This window comes from Crotalus tigris, unplaced genomic scaffold, assembly GCF_016545835.1.
Source record: "Crotalus tigris isolate CLP2741 ecotype Arizona unplaced genomic scaffold, ASM1654583v1 scf7180000017592.2434428, whole genome shotgun sequence".
NCBI lineage: Eukaryota > Metazoa > Chordata > Lepidosauria > Squamata > Viperidae > Crotalus > Crotalus tigris.
Window position 1 is genome coordinate 1,999,441 of NW_024096498.1, and position 24,751 is coordinate 2,024,191.

The 24,751-nt window shown below is 37.5% G+C and overlaps 1 long non-coding RNA gene across 1 annotated transcript; it reads right to left on the reverse strand.

Moving 5' to 3' along the window:
• Positions 1 to 422: 422 nt before the first annotated feature.
• Positions 423 to 24,751, reverse strand: LOC120318071. Its single transcript, XR_005559401.1, has 4 exons — positions 24,638 to 24,751; positions 23,445 to 23,633; positions 20,539 to 20,740; positions 423 to 632 (listed from the first exon to the last, which is right to left on the reverse strand). It is a non-coding gene; the product is annotated as an uncharacterized LOC120318071 (long non-coding RNA).

Below are 24,751 nucleotides of genomic sequence, written 5' to 3' on the forward strand. Positions count from 1 at the left end.
ACCAAATAACTTGATTTTAATATGATTTGTGAATAAGAAATAGCACCCCTTTGTTTACTGAAAGGGGAAAAGGAATATATGGAAATAAAATTAAGCTTTTCTTTTGCAAAGGTTAATTCATTCCTGGATAATTGCCTCTTTTCTTTTAGAATTGGGTTCAAGTTGTACTTGGGATTGAAAACTTTTAGCATTTTTTTCTCGAATGAAATGATTGCTTTGAATCAAGTGTAGAAAAGAATGCTTTACCACCAGTGCCATTTCTTAATTTTAGCTTCTGGTTACTTGTTCCAAGGATTCCCTTTAGTGGAATTAAAAGGCTACTAAACCAAATACCCAAGAATGCCTCAATTAAGACTCCCAAGAAAGCAGAACTCTTGAAACAGACATCATTTCAAAAGGAACTTTTATTGGAAGGTGTTGACAGCATAGTAGAAGGCAGGATCCGAAGGTTTCCCCCACGAATTAATAAATCAAAAGAGTCAATGTAAACCCCACCCCAACTGTCCATCCGGTCTGAAAATGTTGTGGGAATGGAGCGATAAGGCACCGCTTCCATGGCAGTTAGATCTCTGCGCCTCTTTTTCCACACCCGGAGATAAGGCAGATGGCCGGAGGCACATTTCATTCTCACCCTGAGAAAGAAACATCAAAGAGGATAGAGCAAGGAACAAAAACTAAGGAAATACACTAGCAACTCCAAGCTGCCCCCTTCCTCCAGAAGAATGGCAGAACCTGAAAAACAACAGTAATTCCCTTGCCCATAGAAAGACAGAGTTCTGACATTTAATTCATTTGTCAGGTCAATCATGGAATGGTTAGTTTATTTTTCAACGTAGGTTTTGTTTCCCTTCTTTGTCCCTATTGTTCAGGGAGGAAGAACCATTTTGGAACACAATAAAGGTAAAACTATAACTTTGTTATCCTTATTTTATGCTTAATTTTCAATCAAAATCTGATTTGTCTCACCTGGATTTGCATTTTGGTTTTTGTCAACAAAATCACTGGACTGGATTGCTGCCTGTTAAGGATGCTGTTGTGGTGGTTCTGCTGCAAATAGTGGACATTTCCCACATGGCATCTTCCATTCTTTATGGTTCTGTAAGAAGTGGCCAAAGAGGGCTATCTAGCACCCCTAACCTGCCTTTTGGATAAGTGAGTGTTGGATTTAGAGCAGGCATTATAGATTGATCTAATTGATATTGAGGAAATACAGTTTTAGGCTTCTAGCTAGCCCTATAATGAGTACTGAAAATGAGTAACAAATGGAACCTTAAATTTAGATACTGTAGGGCAAAAAAATAGCAGTGCTGAAGAAAAATGGGAAACCATGAAAACGACACAACTGTGATACGTCTTATTTTGGGTATCACTCCTCTCATTTTATTGGAATTATATATAAACCATTACATTTTAGTTATAAGTCAAATGTTGTCTGGATCACAATTTTTCCAGGACTGAAGAGCTGGTAAATCTCATCCCTGAGACAATGAAAGAGGTGAAATTTAGCACTTGATTGTCAAAACTCACATCTGCATTCAAAGTTAAGTCTGTGTTTCCTAAACCCAAGGCCTTTTGCATCTGCACTTCATATTTTATTTGACCAATGAAGGATGCTGTATCAAATCAGCTCTTGGGTTCCAGTGAAGGTCATGTTAGGCAGAAATAATTCCATCTGGCGACTAGCTAGCAATGTGCTTTTATTTAATTGGTAAAATGAGCTTATCGGTCACCATGCCCCATAGTCAAAATATTGAATAACAGCCTCCAAGGAAAGGGTAGGGTTGAAAACTGAGAACTGTTAGCCGAAAGAATGTGGATTTGGAGGCTTCTGAGTTCTTTTCCCCCCCTTTTTACTAATCCAGCAACTTGGCATAAAGCACAATGTTTGATTTGATGCATAAAAATGAATTAGTCCAACATTTCATACAGCTTGCTCTTTCTCTTCTAGTGTAGCTCCATTTAAAGTTTTGGGAGGAAGCAAAAATATTTTGTTATTAGGCATAGGGTGAATTACAATTCAAGACCAGTTCATTTCTGAAGATAAAATTAAAATCTTCTGCTTTAATTTGGGATGCATATTTGTATATTTTATTGATTTAAATTATTCTTATTATGCCTTCAAAGATAAAAATTCAAAGGTGTCTTATAGCTAAAAACAAATCCAGCCAATATTACAATATGACAACATCAGAGCATAAGTAATAGCAAGAGAAAAACCTAGTCTTTTTTCTTTGATTCTACCTTAATCTTGATTTTCTTCATGATAACCATTCAGATTTTTTTGGGATGATATCCTTATGGATGGGTTATAGTGCATGTAATTTTGAGGTGGTTGAAGGACTTATATGTATCACTATATATTTTACTGATCTTCAGCCTTTCTAGATTTCCATGTGTTCATTAATACCATGCTTTCTATGAGATTTGCTTTGATCGGAAAGTTGGAGAGGCAGCCGAGCAATGGAGTTCACAAAATGTTCATGGTCACCTTCCAAATATCAACAAGGTCTCACCCCTGCTAAGAAAGTATATTTCACATTTGTTAAGATGTTACCTGCCCAATAACTGTTTATTGTCCTCTTTTATTCTCTATGTAACAAAGAAATAATTTATTCATTTCTAATTACATAACTCTCTTTAAACATGCTTTTGAGGGTAAAAGCAACATTTTATTTTGCTTTGTTTTATGTCAACAAACAACAATTTTAGTTGGCTTAGTGACTTATTTTAGAAGCTGAGAGGATGCCCACACCCTGCAGTTTGATTATGACATGCATATTTTATTTGTTGGGCTGTTTGCCTCATGTCTTTGTTCTTCTTTTTGATACACTGGCTGGTCATAGACTGGAATAAACATAAAACAAATACTTTCCATTCGTGGAGGAAAGATTAAGAACTAAATTTAAATTGCCCTAAGTTTTCTTTATATTTTTAAGAAAAACTCTGCCTAATGCCATTTAAGGTATGTGATTGTTGTAATGTAGTTACTACCTGCTGCTCATGCCTACGAAATTCATACCATAAGGCTGAACAAGGTTTGGACTTTTACGCAAATTGGATGGTAGGCTGACAAATGCTGTAAATAGAAGCAGAAGAAACAAGCAATCATTGTTACTGCAAATAGTCTCCAAAGTTTCTATACCTCCCCCAGATACAACTTATAAGTTGTTTCCCATGGATCTGTGTACACCTCACTTCCAAAGATTATTTTCTGGCTGCTAGGTGTTACTTTTTAATGAAAGGGAAGTGGACTGAGACCTTCATCTGAAGTTGTTTCCCCCTCCTGCTTTTCCACGGGCAAATTTTCAAAAAATGGAGGAGATAGGATCTGGATCACCAATATGGGCCTGATACCTTTGTTGGAGTTCACTATGTTCCTTGTCCCACTTAATTTGAAATTTAGACATCCTTTTCATTTAAAGAGTAAAGGGTGGTTAGCATTGCCTCCCAACAAAATCGCAGCTTAAGGTTGCATTTCCCACAATAGCTCTGGGCCACATAATCCCCAGGCATTTTCTTAAAAAATAAAATGTTGGGTAGCTACAATCTAGTGCTTAATTTGTCTTATACAAATGGGTACTTGAAGATAGGGGTTGGACTAGATGTCCAAGATCTTCCAGATCTGATGTTTTGTTGTAGGTCATATCCATCATGGCAATTTTTTCACAGCACATTATTAATATTATATAAAATAGTCTGATATAACAGAATGATACACTTATCTTTGGAATACAAATATACACATCTGTTTGGGGTACGTGTACACACCTATAAGCACATCTGAGTAAATAAAAAAAAATCCAAAATGTGCCACTTTGTTGCCATGGTGGGATTATTTAAATATTCAATGATTTCTTTTCTGATGGATTGTCTTTTTTAGAATCATTATTGGTATCCTTTAAAGAAGTCTGGGAAGATAAATATAAATTAATTAGTACATGTACTAAAAAGTTGATTGCAAATGTATTAGAATCTCTCCACCCTGCCTTTAATTTGTATTGATGCAAACCTAAATGGATTGATCTCTATATTTAAAATGGATATATAATGGATCGATCTCTATATTTAAAAAGTGCAATCTTAAAACAGACTACTGTGTTTTTTTAAAAAATCTTTTGTCATTGGAAACATTTTTAGTCTATTTGCTTGAAAAATAAAATATTTATGCTCAATGTACAAAGTCACAGAATACCTAATGAGAAGTGAGATCCTGGAAACTCATTGATAACCAAGGGAGGGCAATAATAAACTTGGAATTTATTTTAGATAACCTTCAAATATTCTGTCTATAAAGAATCCCTGAATTGTCTGCTTTTTAAAAAGACTGTAGCAGGTACAACCTTTGCACAATCACATTAATTCACCTGGTTTTCCTTTAAAAGTTTATATCAATAGGCTATCCCCATTGTGTCTAATTAGTAAGAATTCTTATTTAGTTTATCTGTTATATCAGGGGTAGTCAACCTTGGCTCTTTTATGACTTAGCTGGCTCAGGAATTCTGGGAGTTGAAGTCCACGAGTCATAAAAGAGCCAAGGTTGACTACCCCTGTGTTATATTTATATCCTGCATTTTCTCCAAGAATTCAAACCAGCTTCCCTTCATTTCATCCTCAAATGACAGTCAGGTGAAATAGGTGGGGCTGGGAGAGCGACTAACCAAAATATGTCAGTCAACTTTCATAGGTCAAGTTTTTACCTTTAAATGTGGGTCTCCTTGACCCTAATCTAACAATTAAACACTCCTTCACACTAGGTTTCCCCATGACACACTCTCAGATTTCCCAAATTCCCAAACTCCGAAATCTTGTCCTTCTCTGAAGAAAACTAACAGTAATTATTTAAAAAAGCGTAGGCAGTTTTTCCTAGTCTGAAATGTGCTTTTATTTGTTTATCTTTGGAATATTGGGAGGATGTTTTTTCTTAGTTCCTATCCCAATTTTCTGTGACTGTGTAGACCAGGGGTAAGCAACTATGGGAACTTTACAATTTGTGGACTTCAACTCTCAGAATTCCTGAGCCAGGGAATTTTGGAAGTTGAAGACCACAGGTTGTAAAGTTGCCACAGTTGCCCACACCAGCCAAAACTGAATATGCCTTATGTTAAAGTATATTACTCATAACTATAGTCACATGAATTACACATGATTGGAAGTTTAAGGGAAAAATAAAGCTTATGTTATAAACTAGGGTGGAAGCAGAAATGGCTTTTGTATGCTGAGTCTAATTGACAAGGTGTGAAACATTTGGAGCATCAGTGGAAAAAAGTGCTCATTTTTAAAAAAAGTCACAGTATTTCAACATTGGAAGGATAAACTGAAAAAACACACACATGGCAATACATGGCGAGGATCAGGAAAAGGCAACAGATGCCATAAAAGATCCTCTTTCATGCTCTCCCTATACCAGAATTGTGCAGACGTATGCTGGCACGGCCTCAGTCAGAGTGCAGAGCAAGGCTGTATCTTACACATCTGGAAGCTATTTGGCAGAGTGGAGAGTTCAAATGCTTTCAGCCTTAGCTGGTTTTAGGCATATCTAGAGCCCAGTTCAGGACACTTCAGTGCACAGAACTCATTAAGCAAGAATGATAGAGAGCCTTGCCAGCGAGGAGAAGGTCCCAGGGAACTTTGGAGCCAAACATATCTGCACTATCAGATGCTTCTCTTCATCCTGCCCCTCTTTTGGCTGCACTAAGAAATGGGACAAATAATGGAGGGACACATGGCCCGGGGTGGAGGGGGAGAGTTGGGGAAAAAGAAGAGTGAGAAAAAAAAAAAGGCATCACAGCTGAGTGAAGGTTGGCTCTCTATCAAAAGACAAAATGTACTTGGACAAAATCCAGTACATGAGTTAAGTTGAGTGCAAAGCAAACCATTCAGCGCTTAGAAAGAAGAAAGAAAAAAGCTCCTTGCTTCAGAGTTACACAAAGGGGTCAACTTTTTCTTTCCTCACGGAAACCAATCACAGTTTGCTGTTTGTACTGAAAATGAGAATGTTCTTATCACCTTAGGGATCAAGGGACTCCCACCCCACTTCATTACATCTTACTTGTTAACTGTTTCTGCCTAAGTAGAGGTAAACTTTCTGGTAAGCTTGCAAAGCTTTTTAGGCTTGGCCTGCAACAACTGTGATAGCAAGTACTGATAAAAAGCAATTGGCTTTTTGAATCCTGCTTGTCCCTTGCTTGACCAGAAGACTCAACAAAAGAGTGAGAGACAGATTATGGAGAAGAGTTATGCAAAAGCCTGCCTTAAGGCTGAAGAAACAAGAATGCAACATGCTTTGCACAACTGCATGGTTAAAGTCTCAGTACTTTGGTTGTTAGCCTATGAACAACCACTATACAGTTATAAAATTAGTTTATTGCAGATGCTACAACTGAGTATCAAAAGATGGACTTTGCATGGTGATGGTCCTCTCTTCAATCTTTGCCAGTTTACCCTTATTTCAGTTTACCCTTATAATGTTGTATTCTGACAATGGGTCTCTAGAGCAATACCCTGCAGATTTAACCAAGCTAAGGTCCATTTTTGGCCTTTGTACAATACTTTGGAAGAAGGGGCAATTTTAAAAAAATAGGTAGGGTCAGGACAAAACTGTGCATGGAAGAAGGACAAAATCTATCTTTAATTTATTTAATGTTCATTTAAATGAAATATAGTTAACATGATTACTTCTGATAACTTTCGTCTTCTAAGACATAACTCTGCCAATTACAACAGGGGAAGGGAAATTCATGGCTAATATTTCATGATTCATAAACTTCTTTTCAGGTTGAGAGTCACATGTAGATATTATGGAATATATCAATGACCATACAGGAGAAGGAATCTAATAGGTGTGTGCTAAACTGAAAGTATCAATATCAAAAATAGTGTACATGTGCATGTGTATCTATATCTATCTCTCTGTGTGCACGTGTTAGTTTATAATTTTGGAATATCTTTTATTGAGGTAATATACTGAAATCAGATTTTTTTCAAAGTCTGGAAAAAAGTATAATCTTTGTTTTAAAGCTAATAAAAGCAATGGGTTGCAATAAGTGAAATTCATAACATAAAAGCTAAATAAAATAAGGCTTACATAGACCATTATGTCTTAGAATAAGATCCTTAAATCTACCTCTGTGTAATAAAACTTTCTATTAAATTTAAGTGAAAATACAAAATTCAGATTTTTAATCCTCTCCTTTCTATGGATCTGCAATTTTTCTAGCATCAACTACCTGTTTAGTTTTAAAATGTGTTTTTAAAGGTCAAAGAGAAATAGCTGAATTCTTTGATGATACTTTTGAAAGCATTATTCATAAAACTATCACAAAGGCACTAAAAACTTTTTGAAAACCAAAATGATATGAAATATAGAAAATGAGTTTTATGAAGAAACTCTCATGTGATTTGCATGTTGTATTTTTTATTTTACAAAATAGCTGCAGAGCTCCATCCTACCGTATTCTGAGGCCCAGTATAAAGGTTTGTACTGACCTCATTAATTTTTGTGTAGAAGTTTCTTGTTTCTAGATGGCAGCCTTTATGAACTAACTACTTACAGATGGAAACATAGTATAGGTCACTAACTACATCATGAAGGTATTGATTTTGCAGAATATTGCCATATTACAATATATATTTTCAGTCCCCCCCCGCAATACTCAGTGGAGTTCCATTTGGTATAAATCATGTGCTGATAAATAGTTTTTGATAAACTAAAGCTGCATAGTACAAGAATCCAACCCTGAAGCCTTGAGTATGGTCTCCAAAATTGTTACCAGATTGTTATTTTGTAAAATTGGAAATGACCTCAATATCAATATTTAATATGTCCAAATAGAAATGAAATCAAAATTTTGTTATGTTATGTCTAGTTGGCTAATGAAACATCTGCAAGAAAACAACCAAGCTCAGAGAACACTCCACATTTCAACTGTGAGTTACACATATTCTCTTCTATTGAAATCCGTTGTTAGCATCTCATTTGCTCAGGACTGCAAGTATCATGCCATGTACTGTATCTCTAGGAGTGTGCAAAGTTCTGCCCTTCTTTAAAAGCCCACTGCTCCTTACACAGAATGCTAAAGAGAATTAAAGAGGAATTGTGTGAAAAATGTAAATTGTGTCTTGCTGATGTACTTGGAATACATAATGAGTCTTTCAGGAATGGGATGTAGCATGACAAGAAAAACACTTAACAGTGATTTCTTAAGTAAGGAATATGGGGTTTGGAGCTATGTTCCAATATAAACTTAAACTCATATAACTCCTTGGCAGGCTTGCAAAAAGTTTCTGTAGAATTTCCTACCTGTCATATACAGTAATGAATCTCTTTTTTATTTCTCATGCAAGTCTACTTCTGCTGTGTCAGATATGGAGGAATAAATTAAAAGTTTTAACTGTCACTGTTTTGGTTGTCAATGTACCTTTTGATATATAATCTGGTCACTCCATGACACAAACCAGTTATTCTTTTGCTTATTCTGACTGATGCTAAACATTGGCTCATGGTTTAAAATGTATATCTACTCCAACTTTCCAGATCATTTTTTTAAGGATCCTGCAGCTTGTTTCCTTTTAAGGCAGTTTCATCTCTCTTTCTCCATTATGTTTGACCTAGTTCTCAGGAATGAGCCGTTTTTCACATTTAAATTAAACTATACATTCCTACTGAAGTGTTTTCACCTTACCCTTTATTTCTGTATTTCCAGACATAGATTATTAGATGCAATTTGGTAATTGTATGTTGGTGCTTCATTCAACAAAGCAGAGAGGTAGTACTGGAGTAGTTCTATCCACAATATTCAACCCATGGAGGCAATATTTAAAAAGATCTTTTTGGAGTTACCAAAAGTTGACTTTTGGGTAGCGGACTAGAGTCCTCTTCATTTCAGAGTGAAAGAAAGGGCAGAACAAAAATGAAAATGAAACATAATTAAAAATAAATTAATGTTCTATATCTTTAATTGCAATTACCTTCTGGTATTTTGATGCAATTTTTGGAAGGGTTTTGAGAGTTGTACTCAAGGTTTGAAGGGGCTTGTGTAGATTTGGGATCTTGGCTTGTAAATTTTGTTCTAGAGTTGTGTTGTTTGTGGAGGTCACAGCATAAAGATCTAGTGGGTCCTCTGGGATTATTGTACCAAATTTCACAACAAAGTAGTTAAATAACTTAATTTGTAACTATGATGAGCCATTTCTAAATTGCTTCCAGTGTTTTACCATTGTCTTAACATTTGGGAATGATTATTGGATATTGATGCACTGTTGTGTGTATACTTACATTTGTATGCATTTGTATTTGAATATGTGTTTGTGTGTATGTGTGTGTATTGTTGCACACTCTCCTGAAGAAGGCAGGACAAACATATTAATGATATAAAACAAAGGATTCCTACCAATTGTCAAAGCTCACATATATTAAAAGCTCACATACATATATCACATATATGTATGAAAAAAAGACCAACATTCTTCAGAAGGTAGCTGGTAAAGTTCTTAGTATGATAATCGAAGATACTGACTAGTTTCCCCTTACTTTTTACCAACTCAGATGGTAAATGATGGTAGAAAAGAAGAAAATGCTCTGTTACCATGATTTCTGGCTAAGAAATAAGGGAACTTCTAAACACGATACAAACTAAACCAAACAGCTTGAAAATGGCCTACTTTTTTTCCCTCCAGATAGTTTCATAGTTACACAACCAGCTAGCATTTCAAATTGACCAGGCTTGTTTTGTGGCATACTTTAAATATTAGGTAATCCTATTCTGGCTCTAACAACTTTTTCAATTCCAGCATCCTATCAACCTCTTGTATGCATAATCACATCTTAATATGCCTTCAGGTCAATTTGATATAGACCAATATTAGTTTTGCTATCACAACAAACAGGCGGCACCATGTATTTCCTTGGTTACATGTGCTTTTGTGGCATTAGAATACAACGTGTACCAGGAAATGAATCACATGCAAGGAACCTGCTAGGCAATACATGTACATGAGGGTTGTCACTTAATAGGAAAATATTCAGTTTGCTGTAATAAATATCTTCAGATAGGAGTAGGAGAGAAATCTTAGCCTCTGTTAATAAATGAGCTTTTGAAATGGTGCAAAGTCCTTATGTGGCTCTATCATTAAAGAATATTACTTGTCCCACCATGCTGTAAAGCAGACATGTCAAACTCGCGACATCACGTGATGTTGCGAGACGTATCGGGACAGTTTTGCTATTTCCGGCAATGGGGTGGGCGCAGCTTCTGGATGACATGTCTGGCCCGCGGGCTGGCAGTTTGACACACCTGCTGTAAAGCAATTCAAACAGTGTGGGGATTTGAATAGTGGAAAGCTCAGCAGCTTGCAATTAACAAGGTATGAGGGTTGAGTGCACTTTAATCTTTTTTTCTACTTCTAGTAATTTATTTCCATTTTCTTTTGCTGGTTCTTTTCACTGAAAAAGAAAATTCTTAAGTCAGGCTGGTATGAGAAAGAGGTTTGGTCCTGGAGTCCATGGAAAACATAAGAGGTAGGCAGTGCAAGATGGTGTATTGTCTTGGGCTACTCTTTTTTACAATAATAGACTTCTGGATACAGAGGAATACAGAGGTGGCCATGAAGAAAATATTTCACAGACATTAAAAACTATCAGCTTAGTTAAGAAAGACAGGAGAGGATGAGGAAGAAACTCAAGACTGAAGTGCCTTGACTCTGGATGTATGAAAGAGAGAAAAAGAGCCAGGCTTTCAAGATTCTGTTAGTATACCGTATGTCAATAAAGAAGACTTGTAGTATTTCTTGGGGGTGTCTGTTTCCTGACCTGGTCTATATCAAAGGGCTGACAACAGCCGTTAATTTCTGTGTTGGGGTAATGAAGTTTCTCCTACAGCTGCTTCTGCCTCCCAAGGAAGAAGAGCTCCAGCCATCTGACTGCCCCTCCCATCCCTGTTCTGAGGATGTGGAAATTTAGGTTAAACACTCAAGACGTTTAACAGGCATGGGAAACAGAACAGAACTTTCCAAGCTAAAACCTAGGAATGAATGATAGGAATAATGAGATATTTCATTTTGGTTTTAGAAAGATACATTTAGACTAATATCTGTAGTCTAGGCAAAAAACTATGCATACATGAGACCTATAAAAATCAGCGCAAGGTTGGCAGACCTGAAAGGAAACAGGAAAATGAACAGTTCCCAAAAATATTCGTCTGAGACCACAGTGCTCGGTCCAAGGGATAGAGAGAACATTGCATAAGAGGATAATGGATATAGTTAATGCACTATTTAGAGCATGGAAAGAATGTAAACCTAAAAGGAAACATCATTTTAAGAAATAAGAAAATCCTGATATCCTGTTAACAAAAATAATCTTTTGAGCAATGGGCAGAGCTATGCAGAGTGCTTATGCGTCAGTTAATATAGCACACGGCCAGAGTGAAGAGCAGAATCCTGCAAAAGCTAACTGTAAAATGCTGGTTCTGTACGCCTTCATTAGCATTAGTACAGAGCGAGCAATCAGGAAAGAGATCTTAGAATTATGGTGGAAAATGATAGCTCAGTGAAAATGTCAACTCAAATGCCATGCCTGAAATTTGGCTTGTGTGAAGCAATTTGACTTGCCTCAAGGCATTTTGTGCAAGGGCCTTGACATGATTCATCTCAGCAGTTGCTTTGCCTTGCCTTGGAGCTACACCCAGCAGGGCCAGTAGCTTGCTGGAAGAAGTGCTGCGACTGAAGCAAGGCTGGATGGAAGGGATCGCCTCATGAAGCAGCTTCAAAGGGGTACTTTGCTCAAACCATTTTCCAAGCCAAATATAGTTCCCCCGTGGAATTCCTGGCTCGAATCATTGGGAAAAGCAAGGCAACTCTCATTTAAATCATTCAGAAGGACTGAAATAAAATGATCTAGGAAGTCATGTTGCTATCTACATTCATGGATGACTACTTGAGTTGCTATCTACATTTTAATCCCCACATCTGAAAAAAAAAAGATATTATAGAGCTGGAAAAGGTACAGAAAGCCACAAACTATTATCTGACTAAATAGGTTCTTGTGTATGTAAACACTATCACTTTTGCCTTTTCATTTTGGATGAAGCCAAGTAATATCTCATACAATATTAGGACTTTGGACTCATCTACTGGAATTGAGGATGGTAGAAGAAAGTACATTCTTGCACAATACATATTTAATTCTTTTCTTTTTGGGGACTAGTAGGCAGGATAGTTACCAATTTAGATGATAAGGAGGATAGACACATTCATAGTGCAGGATAGGCCTATCTGTAATTGTTAACTTGATAGTTATTTACTCTGACTACTGAAGCACAGGCAGTAATCCTTAGCCAGCTGTGCAAGAAGAGAGGCATAGGAGTGCTATGGCACTCCATGCTTGCCACTTCTTTGCAGATGTTGATTTCATGATAAAACACTTGCAAGACTATATATATATGTGTGTAATCCTTAACAATAAGTTACAATTCTGTATCAACAGTCTCTATGAAAGATACAAGAAACACTTCATTTTCAGTAGCTTGCATCATTTGTAACCAATTATCAAAGGAAATGGAGAGAAGACTGCTTAGACTGCATCTATAGCTAAGGATTTCGCTTACCCCAATATAGGAAAAGACCCTAAAGAAATAAAGAATGCCAAAGCAAGTGGGCTGCTGTATAGTAATCTATTTTAATTCTCTACAACACCTAAATTAATGAATGAAAAAGAATCCACTAAACCAAATCAGCATAAACCCATTATTACTTTGCAAAAGGACAAAATCACTTTAGCCAGGAGAAGCCCTGTAAGATCCAGCTGTGCATTAGGCAAAGGAAAGGCACTCAATTGAACAATTAAAATGTTTTATGTCTTATATATGGAATCAAATCTGTTTTCAATAAACTATATCACAGAGAAATGATGTGAAATAATATTTAATGGCAACCATTGCTATATAATGTAATATGGAGAAGGCACCCAAAAGAAAAATGGACTGTTTGGATTGGACTGTGCAGATGATAAAGCCAGGGCATCAAAGAATTGTAACCGCAAAAACAGAACAACCAAATGGCACTGACAAATAGGGCACAGTGACCCAGAAGCTGTTCCAAAACCAAAAGGTTTTTGCCAAGGGACTGAAATTGCTGCCAAGGGTGAATCAGTCTAGATGTGCAGTTTGCATACAGGCCAAAGGCACGAAGTCAATGTATGTACAGAAGAAAGAAAAAGAAACAGAGAAGTCATTAGTATTATGTCAGTCTGCCCATGGAAAGTAACTTGTAAAAACAAACAGCAAACCGTGAGCTACTTTTTATGAACGGATAAGTAAAGGACTGAGGTTGGAACATGCTTTTGGATTCTTCTCCTAATAGGTTGTAATTGCTAACGCCAATAATTTATATTGTTTAAGTTAGTCTCCTTTCTTTTATCATTATAAAGCCTGTTTCATTAAATACCATTCAGGTCAGATTCACGGTCACAGAAACACACACCTAGACACAGAACACTTCAACTTCCAAAAGTACATTTGTCAACTTCAATTCAGCTTTTGAGATAGGTTGTGAATAAGAGACATTCTTTGCTGATAGTTATTTACTTCTATTACCGGTAATAAAAAATCTCAATGAAAGGGCTAGACATAACCTGCAAGGACAGCTCCCCAGGCAAGATTTATTCATTCCATTCTTGTTTTAGAAGGTAGCCTTAAATATGGCTTGGTGAAAGCTCCTTTGGAGAAATTCTGCTTCTTTAATTATGTCTTGGAATATTTTGTGTGTTTAGATTTAAAGGCCAAAAAGATTATCAGAGTGAGTGTGTGGTATCTTGATATTTGAGTAATATTTTTGAATGCTTCTCCTTAAAGATGGCAGCTTAATTACAAACTTGATTAATATAAGAAATGTGAAAAATAGTAATGTGTTTATATTGGCGAACATTTGAAAATTATGGGCATCTTTGCCTTTGAGATATCAGAAAGAAAGAGATAGTAGAATGCATCTCATTGATTTTCTTCTTTCTACAGTAGTAGATTTCAATACTTTTTATTTTATTAAGAATAAATTAGGAAAGACCCATTCTATAGCTTTACATCTGCTAATAGATCAATACTCCCCATAGGATGTTCAAATTTTTCATGACCATTATTTCTACCATTCTATCAACATTTTGTTGCAAATGATCTGATAAACAAGATTAGTAATACGAGGGCAATTCAGAAATAAACCTCTGTTTGGTTATCAGTGACAGACACTTGCAGATACTGTATAGAACTTTTATTATATACATTAGAAAACTACAACATTACATTCCTTTTTACATAATCATCATTCAAATTGAGACACTTGCCATAATTCTTACAAGGTTTGAAATTCCTTAGTAGTAGTAGCTTGGTGCCAAAACTGGGCTATTGGGGGGGGGGGGAGATCAAAAACATCCCAACAGAACTTCTTCAAAAATTATTGGGTGCATCTAGTGGTGTGCAGGTGAGCATTATCATGAACCAACATCACACCGGAAGCCAGCATGCCCCGATGCTTGTTATGGATGGCTCATCTGAGTTTTCATAATGTTTCATACTAGACTTCTGAATTGATGGTTGAGTACTAGCAGTACTCCTTTGGTTCTTTACATTTGGCAGGATTTTCTATGGCACCAGTTCTGGTGTGGTGTTGGTTCATGATAATGCTTGCCCTCACACTGCTAGACGCACCCAAGAACTTTTGAAGCAGTTCTGTTGGGATATTTTTGATCACCCCCCCCCTATAGTCAGGTTTTGGCGCTGAGTGACTACTACTAAGAAATTTCAAACCTTGTAAAACGTTATGACAAGTGCCATAATTTGAATGGCGATTATGTCAAAAAGTAATGTAATGTTGTAGTTTTCTAATGTGTATAATAAAAGTTCTGTAGCAGCAAGTGTCTGTCATTGATAACCAAATGGAGGTTTATTTCTGAATTGCCCTTGTATGTTAAGCAGTGATAGATCTGTGGGAGCCACACCCAAGAATTGAACCTTAAGTCTCTGATTATCTGAATGGCTTAAATGTATTTATTCTTGTGAGAATCAAATGACTGTAATAAAGAAATGATTACTATCATGGCTAGTGACCAGCTTTGCAAATGTAACCTGATAGACCAGATTTCTCAATTTAGGAAATAATCAATCAATCAATCAATCATGATACTTTTATTTTATGTTATTTTATGTCCCAACAAACTGGGCCATTTTAAAACCAATACAATATTTTGTATTTCAAACCAATATTAATCATTTAACAAAGAATCTACAGAAGTAGCATTCACAAATCCTTGCTTCATTTGTTGCTTTTGAACAGTAAACTTAAAAGTTTAAGAAGCATCTATGTTTTTCAGGAAAAGGTACATCTGATGAGAAGTCACTATGTGTGAGTTGCTGTACAGATTCATTAAATAAATAAATTTCTACCAGCTTTCTTACTTGCACATTTTCCTGCTTGAAAATGAATTAAACATATAGGAAAAATATCACCTTTTCCAATATGATCATCTCTCCTTATGTTGGATTATGATCCCCACCATAATCATGCTAATATATTTTGTGGGAGGCTGGGTGAGATTTATAGTATAAATACTTTTAAGGTACCCTCAGTGGCTAGCATTATATGAAAGCTGGATTTTCTATGTGTGAGGTAGTATCTCTTTCAGGAACAGTTAGATATTTTATATGGTCCACTCCTAAATGAACTAACATGATTCATATTTTTGGATTAAAAATAAACCAGAATTCATTCATTCATTTTTCCCCACTTAATTGAGCTTTGTGGTAGTATTCACAATATTAAAATGCATAGTGCATTAAAATTCATGCAAAATGTATATTTTGAATTAAGATGTAGACAAAAGTAATGAATTTCTGCATTTTTTAAAAAAACACAAGTATGAATGAGAGTTAAAAGCTGCAGGTTTTAAATCTCTTTTTTTCCCAAGCCCATTAAGTCTTCCCACTCTGGCCCTATTTTCTACTATGTGTGGCTTCTTGGTATTTTGCCTTGCCATCAAAGTTACTGCTGCTACTACCTCTTTTCAGAGAGTATCTCACCTGACATCTTTCCACTAACACTTATGTGTGGCACAGATATGGTTCCTCCAACTTATACTGCTATTCCAATGTATTAAATGGGGGGAATACAGGTTGTCCTCAATTTACAACCATTGTTTAATGACAGTTCAAAATTTCAACAGCCTTGAAAAAAGTGACTGATGACCTGCCCCAAAATTATGACTGTTGAACCACTTCTGAGGTAACACGGTTGTAATTCAAGTGCTTGGCAACTGACATGCATTTATTATAGTTGCAGCATCTTGCAGTCACATCATCACATTTTGTAACCTTCTCAGTTGGTTTCTGGCAAGCAAAATCAATTGGGGAAGCCAATTAACATTAACAACCCATAAATCACTTAACAACCATGATAAAAATGGTTATAAAAATCAGGTCTGATCATGTGATGACTCATTTAATGACTTAATTGCTTAGCGACCAAAATTCCAATCCCAATTGTGGCCATATGTCAAAGCAATAATATCCTATATTAACAGCGTTTTATATTAACAGTGTTCCATTAGTCGGAACTTTGACACCATAAATTGAGGATTACCTGTAGTAAGAATCTCCTTGCCCTGTAGCATACAGGAGTATATCTAGACATTTTATGACTTCCCTCTCACATCTCACAAAACATAAACAAAATCAAACTTTATTTCTTATAAAAGGAATCTAAATTACTGTGTTTCTCTGAAAATAAGACCTGGTCTTATTTTTTTTGTCCCAAAAGAGGCATCAGGTCTTATTTTCGGAGGATGTCTTTTATACTCACCTCCAGCACTGACAGCTCTGCTGAGCCATCCAATTCTTCTGGAGCCAAAGGAGCAGAATCATTCTGCAGCTGCATTCCAGCCTGCATTTTGCAGTCAGGCCTTTCTGGAAGGCCACTGCAGCAAGTACAGAGATATAGATTCAATACATAGCTCGGTCCTTGGCTACAGAGGCCTTGCAGAACTGAGCTATAGATTGAATCCATAGGTTGGTTCTTGTCTGCAGAGGCTTCCAGAAAGGCCTATGACTGAGAAATGCAGGCCTGGCTGCAGAAGACGTCATAGAAGAAGTGGGCTGTGAGATAAGTGGGTGCGGAGCATGTGGGGAGCTCCACACTCCCACCCCTCCTAGCTTGATTTTTAGATCTGTGCCTCGCCCCAAAACTAGGGCTTATTTTTGAGGCAGGACTTATATTAGGCCCACCCCCAAAAATCAAGCTAGGGCCTTACTTTCGGGGAAACGCAGTATATGATCTAAAAAAACCCCCTGATTTACAAAAATACATACAAGTTTCTCAACAGAACACAAGATGAAGCTGGTCTGCTATAATTAATGAACCAGGACAGGATTTACTCTTCCAAACTAAATTCCAGCTTATTAGAAGTTAATGAGAAGTTAATAAAACTCCCTGGCCACAGCCACTATTACACATAATGCCTTATTTGTACAGAGAAATAAGGATAAGGATAAGATTTAACTATCCCACGGAGGTAAATGAAGATCAAAATTCCGATGCACTGTCCTGACTAAACTTGGTTATTTATTGCTTCTTAAATATGATTCTCTGGAAGGAAAATTCTCTGATTATTTTACTTTGACTTCCCCTGACTTCTTGGGATAATTCTAGCTATTAATCAGAGGTATTGTGGAAACAGTACATTCTACTTGATTTCCCAGCTCAAGCACAGCAACTTCTAACTCTATTTCCCAAGAGAGTTCCAAGACCAACCTAACAGAATTTGTTAGTAAGTTGTTAATACAATTAACTCTGGAATAATTTGGAAATTATAACAATGCAAACAACTAGCAGGGTTTATATTGTTCCACTGTTAGAATTTCTAGAATGGTACATCATCTATCCTTGTTAGAACTATTAAAGGCATGGTAGAGGAAATTCTGAAAACTTCATTTCCAGAACACTGAAAAAAAAAACAAAACAGTTTAGGGTAGGCTTGAATTTTTTTTAAAAAAATCTTTAGCACAGAATCCTGAGACGAACAGCCCTCATTCAGGATATTTTGAGTTCTAACTTCAGAAATAATTTCTTGGTCCTCTCTTATCTCAGTTTTGGCATACCAACATTTTGGGAAAGTTTGAGAAACCATAGCAGAAAGAAATGTCCTACCTTGGTTTCTGTTGAGTCCGTGGCGGGAAAACAGACACAAGAAGCAGCTGGAGTTCTCAGTTTCTTTTATTCAGCGTTCAGCTTACAGGAAGATGGCTTCAGCCTCGCCCAAACGCCTCGCAGCCTCTTATATAGGCAACTCCCGGGTAAATGGGTTACTTTTCCCGCGCCAGCACCCGCGCATGCGCACGGCGCTGGCGACAGCCTGTCTGGTCCCGGGCAGCTTTGCACCTGCCCGGGACTGCCTGCAAACGCCCGAGCCGTTTGCAAGGCTCGGGACATAACACCCCTTTCCCCCGGGCTAAAACTACTACCAACATACAACATTTATTTTATATGACAATTTGCTCCCCAGTGCTCCCACTGTTTACTGGCTTTTGCCTTGCCAGCAATGTTATGTAATCTTCTAGGTACTTAGGAGATTTCTTTGCTCTCTGTGATCTTCTTAGCTCTGGGTTACTGGCATAAGTCCCCTGACTGGAGGGAGGCGTGAGCCTGTTCTCTCTATTGTGCCCTTGTTTGCCGCATGCCCGGCAGGTAGCGGAGCGGAACTTGCAGTCGGTTCTCCTGTGGCGACCTCCACAGCCGAGGCACTCGAGCGGAGCCGAAGAGCTTCCCTTCTGGTTCTCTTCCTTCGCGGGGTGTAGACGGTCGACTTCTTCGTCCGGATCCTCCTCGGAGTTTCGTCGGACGTCTTCCTGGTGCACGGACGCACCCTCTGCACTGCTTCTGATCGGCCGCATGTTCTTGACGGCGCCGCTTGCTGCTTCTTCTGCGGTGACTTCCCTTAAGGCGTCTTGGAAGGATAATTCTTCCTTAGCGAAAAGTCTCTGTTGTAACTCTCGATGCCTTAACCCGCACACGAATCAGTCCCTCAGTCATTCCTCGAGGTCCTTGAACTCGCAGGGCTTGGCGGCCTTCCGTAACGCGGCGATGTATTCCTTGGCTGACTCACCGGACCGTTGATCCCTCTGTTCGAAGGTGTGGCGCCATGAGATAACGGACACCTTGGGGTGGAAGTGCTCCTTCAGCAGCTTCTTCAGGTCTGCGTAGCTTACAGACTCTACTGGGACAGGTGCTGCAAGGTTTTCTGCGATTTCGAAGGCGTCTTGGCCGCAAACGCAAAGCAGGGTGGCAGCCTTCAAGCTATCTTCCCTCACTTGGTTTGCCTTGAAGTAGTTCTCCATTCTGGATACGTAGGACTCCCACCGCTCTGGATGTGAGACGTCGAATTCCGAAAGCCTTCCGATTTTCGCCATCTTCGGATCTTCAGGAGACGGGTCTATCAGCCAGCCTACCCCCGAATGCGCACCGGATTGGCGGGCAGCTGCCGAGTCGACGCCGTTCCTCTTCCGCCGCTCAGGACTCCTTGGGTAAGCTTACACTTCTTCCTTTCCAGGTAGTGCAAGGCATCCCACCTTCGTCGCCAGTGTTGAGTCCGTGGCGGGAAAACAGACACGAGAAGCAGCTGGAGTTCTCAGTTTCTTTTATTCAGCGTTCAGCTTACAGGAAGATGGCTTCAGCCTCGCCCAAACGCCTCGCAGCCTCTTATATAGGCAACTCCCGGGTAAATGGGTTACTTTTCCCGCGCCAGCACCCGCGCATGCGCACGGCGCTGGCGACAGCCTGTCTGGTCCCGGGCAGCTTTGCACCTGCCCGGGACTGCCTGCAAACGCCCGAGCCGTTTGCAAGGCTCGGGACATAACAGTTTCTGTGGATCATTATCTTAATAACTAATGAAGTAAATTCAGGAATCTGGTCTGAAAACCTCATTTAATTTGCGTAAGATCAGGCTGCAAAATAAGCTGCCTGCTCAACCTGGGATACAAGAAAGGTTCACCTTTCATGCTAAGGTGTTATTTGCATTAACCATGGTTCATTGAATAAGCAACAATAGTTGAGATCACACATCCCATTAAGCATAAACCATAACATCCAAAGCACTGAAACCGGTTAATGCAATACACAAAGTAATTGGACCAAATCAAGACAAACAAGTTAGAACAAAACAGTTTGTTTATCATATGTATATAATAAGTATAAATAAATATATTTCTCATCTCTAGCTATTCCAAGGATTCCAGCAACACATCAGCTTGTACACCTGGTATACTGCCAAGGAGAGATTAGCCAACCCAAACAACACCTACTTTTGTATTACAAGCCTTAGGGATACTATGATCATCTCTGTCATGTAATTATGGAATAAGTATTGGTTTCAAAAGGCTTTAGCAAACCTAATTTGCATTCATATTTCTGTTCCTTTATATAAGACCTGCCATCTAGACACTTTTTTTTTTAACTTCAGAGTTCATACATTGCACTAAGCCACAATCAGTTTTTGTTTTGACTTACCAAAATGTATGGATTAAGCCAGGGTCAGAATTCCTAAAAACATCCTGTGGTTTGGTATCTGCCTTATTGCCACAGCTTGCAGGTCCAGGCCAGATTCACTTTTCATCTTCAGCATACTATTTTCCTTCTCCCTTTTTCACTTACAGTAATTTCAGTCTTTATATGCTGCTTAGTGGTTTACACAAATGGGAGGCTATAGAAACTGAAATGATAAAGAAACAGATAAATACCTGGGAATTAAATCAAAATGCAAAGAATCTGGTATTTTTAATTTTCATCACCTCAGATCTTTTAATATTTTCTTGTGTATTATGGTACATAAATTCCAGTAACCTATAAAAATTATATTTCTCAATAATGTTTATGCACTGATTAATGCCACTCTTTTAAATCTATTTTTTCTTTCTTTTATATAGCACCAAAGAAGCATGCCTGGAGATAGCTAAGGTCCACATGTTTCTTTCCCAAAACTATTGCAACAGGTAAAAGCAATATGTATTTTAGACAATCTCTTTCCTTGGTTGTTAGTATTGAAATCTATTGTCACTAATATAACCATGTCTCTGTACTTTGAAATCACGAACAACTAATCTATTTTGCAGCAGAGTTACCATTCAGATGATGAATGGATGGTGCAGTTCTGGGAAAGCTTATATCTAAAGAGTAATTTTATTTCAAGTCATTTAATTTAACCTTAATGTGCAAAAAGCACTGAGTCTTTTAATGGCAGACTTCTGTTTGAAAGGCCAGACTGTTTTCAGCCCTGTTAATCTGAGGGTCTGACTATGTGTTGCACAGTCTATCAGATTGTCTGACAGATAATTCAGTTGTGGGAGAATAGTGGGTAGAAAACAAGAGATTCTCTGGGCATTTTTCCTCCCCTTTTAAAATATCTATTGCCTTAATTATATGTCTGCTCTGTAACAGTCTACTGTTTACTATAAGATAATAGGGTAACTCTGCTTTTCGAAAGACAAGCATTGCAAAAACCTAGCTCATTTATTTTAATGGCAGCCATGAAACTCTTGGCAATTAACAATGTGGTTGGAATCTCATAATCAAGTAGATTAGGTTTGCCATCTGCAATCGAGGGCTTTTCTTCTTTCTTAAAAAATATTTCTATTAAAACAATGTCAGGATTATTATTAAATGCTAAATATAATTCTCTATTTTCAGTGCAAACATTCTGTAGTGCAACAATTGCCTGAGTTCTCGGCATCCAGAGAAATGCGACCAAGAATGTGTCAGTCTCTTGCACTATATCTCAATGATAATACTTGGGAAAGGTTGCAGGATCAGTGCCTGGCATCTTTAGTAGGACTGGAGAAAACCTTGGATTCCTGAGTGCTGCTACCAATCAGTCTAGACAATATTGGGCTAGTGATGATGCTATGTTTCAGAATACATTTCTGGTGCCACTTCAACACTAGGTAGAAACACCATTTCCAAATTCTCCACCAAATTTGTGGGAATGAAATTGAGTGGGCAGATTTTCCAGGGGAAGAAGAAATTTACTTAATATTTCTTTGGTGAGCTTAACACTCCTAATTGTAAGGATGGGCCAGTGTCTCATGGCTTGCTTTGAGATTTAAAGGCAGAGTGATAAATCAAGGGGCCTACAGATCACCACTAACCTCATTTTATAGTGAAGAATAGGATATTCACACACAAACACATACCTGTACTTAATTAAATTAAATACATAGATGTATTTAAATACATAGATGTATTTACTCTGACATGAAGATTTTTCTGAAGTTCTCTTCTTCTTTGAAAAAGAAGAAAGCAAATGCTTTCTTAGAACACCGAGTAGGAACTGGGAAAAAATATGCAGGAAATTTTTTTTGCATAGGATTACTCTATATATTAATCTGACTTCCATAGGGAAGGTTGGAGGGAGCTGTCAGAAAGGCTCGATTCAGATTGTTGATCATTTTACTCAAGGATGTCTTCAAACTAAGGGCAGTTCACCAAAATCTCAGGAAGAAATCTTTATGAAGTCTGACCTTGAATATTTTCTTTAGCTAAAGATGACTGAAGCTGTTTTTCTACATGCACAGCATGGGATCTGATATAATGAGATTCTCTGTCCAATTCTGGTTCTCTCACGAAGAATATGTTCATTATAGAAGTTTCAATAAACAGGGTTTATTGCTTTTTTAAGTTTAGCACTACCGGTATATCTGATGAAAAAAAATATAAAGTATCTTGACAACTCAGATCCTGGAAATTTATATTGAAGGCAGATCTTCCCAGCTTTGGATAAGCTGCTACAACTCTCCCCAAAGTTGTTTCCAAACTGAGTTTTATTTTATTAAAGTATACATTCTGTAGTTTTAATCTTCCTGCTTCTCTTCTGACCCATCCGCTTTTGGGAGTATGCATTGGGCATATCTAACTTTAACTAAGGCCATTGGGATAAAAGCAGTTGTATATTCTGGTGACACCAGATGTTGTGCATAAAATAAGAATTCTAAAATAAAAATGCTGAAGCTGTTGTCATGGAGTTCAATAAACTGAATAACTTGCTAATTCAGGGCTACATTATTCTTTGATCATTGCTAATTCTTTCTGGCAATAGCTAAAAGTTTTTTGACATTTACATAACTTAGTTTACTTCACAATAAATCAGTAGTAGTAGATGTGATTTCTTATTGCATGGATACACAAACATTAAGCCATGGCCCTCCAGATGCTGATGAATCACAAATTCCATCATTCCCATGCAGCATGAGGTAGAGTACAGTAAAATACAATTGAATTATATGCTAAAATTACTATATGTATATTTCTATTTTCTGCAGACAGCCATCAATTTCTAATGGATCTCAAGTCATTATGTCATGTTCCATTTTCAAAGGCTGTTTAAACAACAAACTATAGTATATAAATTTAATATACCGTACCCTGCCAGTGTGAAGCTTTTACTGTTTCCTGGGGCTTCTATAGTATTTCTTCATTTTGTTGTTACTCTTTTATCCTTCAGTCATAAATCATTTCAACAAGCTGAATAAAGGAGCAGCATATTTATTTCAGGAGACATGATTTTCTGGATTCACTAGTGGAGATGTGGAAGTATTAGCAGGTGCACCACTCTGGCAATGCAAACACAGGAGATGGAAATAGCTGTTATACTGAAGTACAAGCAAAACAGATGAAAAAGTGAATACAAAGGTAGACCTTCAGGCAACAGATGGCAGATTTCTTGCTTCATGGAGCATGACTATTTCCCGTGCAAGAAAATAATGAATCACTTTGGTTGTTTCTGAATGTGTGTATACTGATTTTAGTTATTTATGGGATTTATCTACAGCCTCAGTCCAAAGGCAGTCCAGATGATGTAAAGGTATTAATAATAAAAAGAATACAATGATGAGGAAAAGACTGAGGATGATGGAAAGCCATGAAGATTACCCTCACCTGTTTGGAGAAGGTAGATTCTTCCAAAAGAGAATGTCTGTTGTGTCATGTAAGTCAGTTACTAAACCATAGAAGCAGATTACAGTAGCCAGTTTGGTCAAGGCTAGGGTTAATCAAAGTTTGAGTTCTGAGTTCTAATTCTGCCTTAGTCATAAAAGCCAGTTCAGTAACCTTGGGCCTGTCACTCTCAGCCCAACGCATCTCACAGGATTGTTGTGGGGAAAATAAGAGGAGGGATTATTAGGTGGGCCTCCAAATGATTGGCTGTTTTATGTGGATTAGGACTTAATAGTACTGAGAAGTACACAGCTTCTATGAAAAATGGTGTATTTAAAGACAAAAAAATCTGGCACATTTCTCAAAGTTCTTCTACTTGGAAAATACAGGTTGCAATCCTCCAGGAGCAATTCTTGTGGACATTTAATCAAAATGGGCTACAGATCTAGGCACTTGAATAGAAAGATGTGCCTGAAGAAAATGAGAATATGCTTCTGCTAAAATCATTTATAAAGCATTGACCTGTGCCCAGGGGAGGCATTATCCCATATTAGAACAGCACATTCTATTCCACTGTCAATGTCCAAAGCTTCAATTTAATTCCATGAAGTGCTTATAAATAAATCAGTTGACGAGCCTGAAATCTGTTTAACCACAAAATGGAAAACTGATTTTCATATACCGATATGTGTGGTAGCAGGTCTCTGAAATTTCAGGTAACATATTTCTCTGAAATTGTATTCAGCACTTTCAATTTCCTTGATATTCTTTCTTGGCATGAGACAGAATTTTGGCT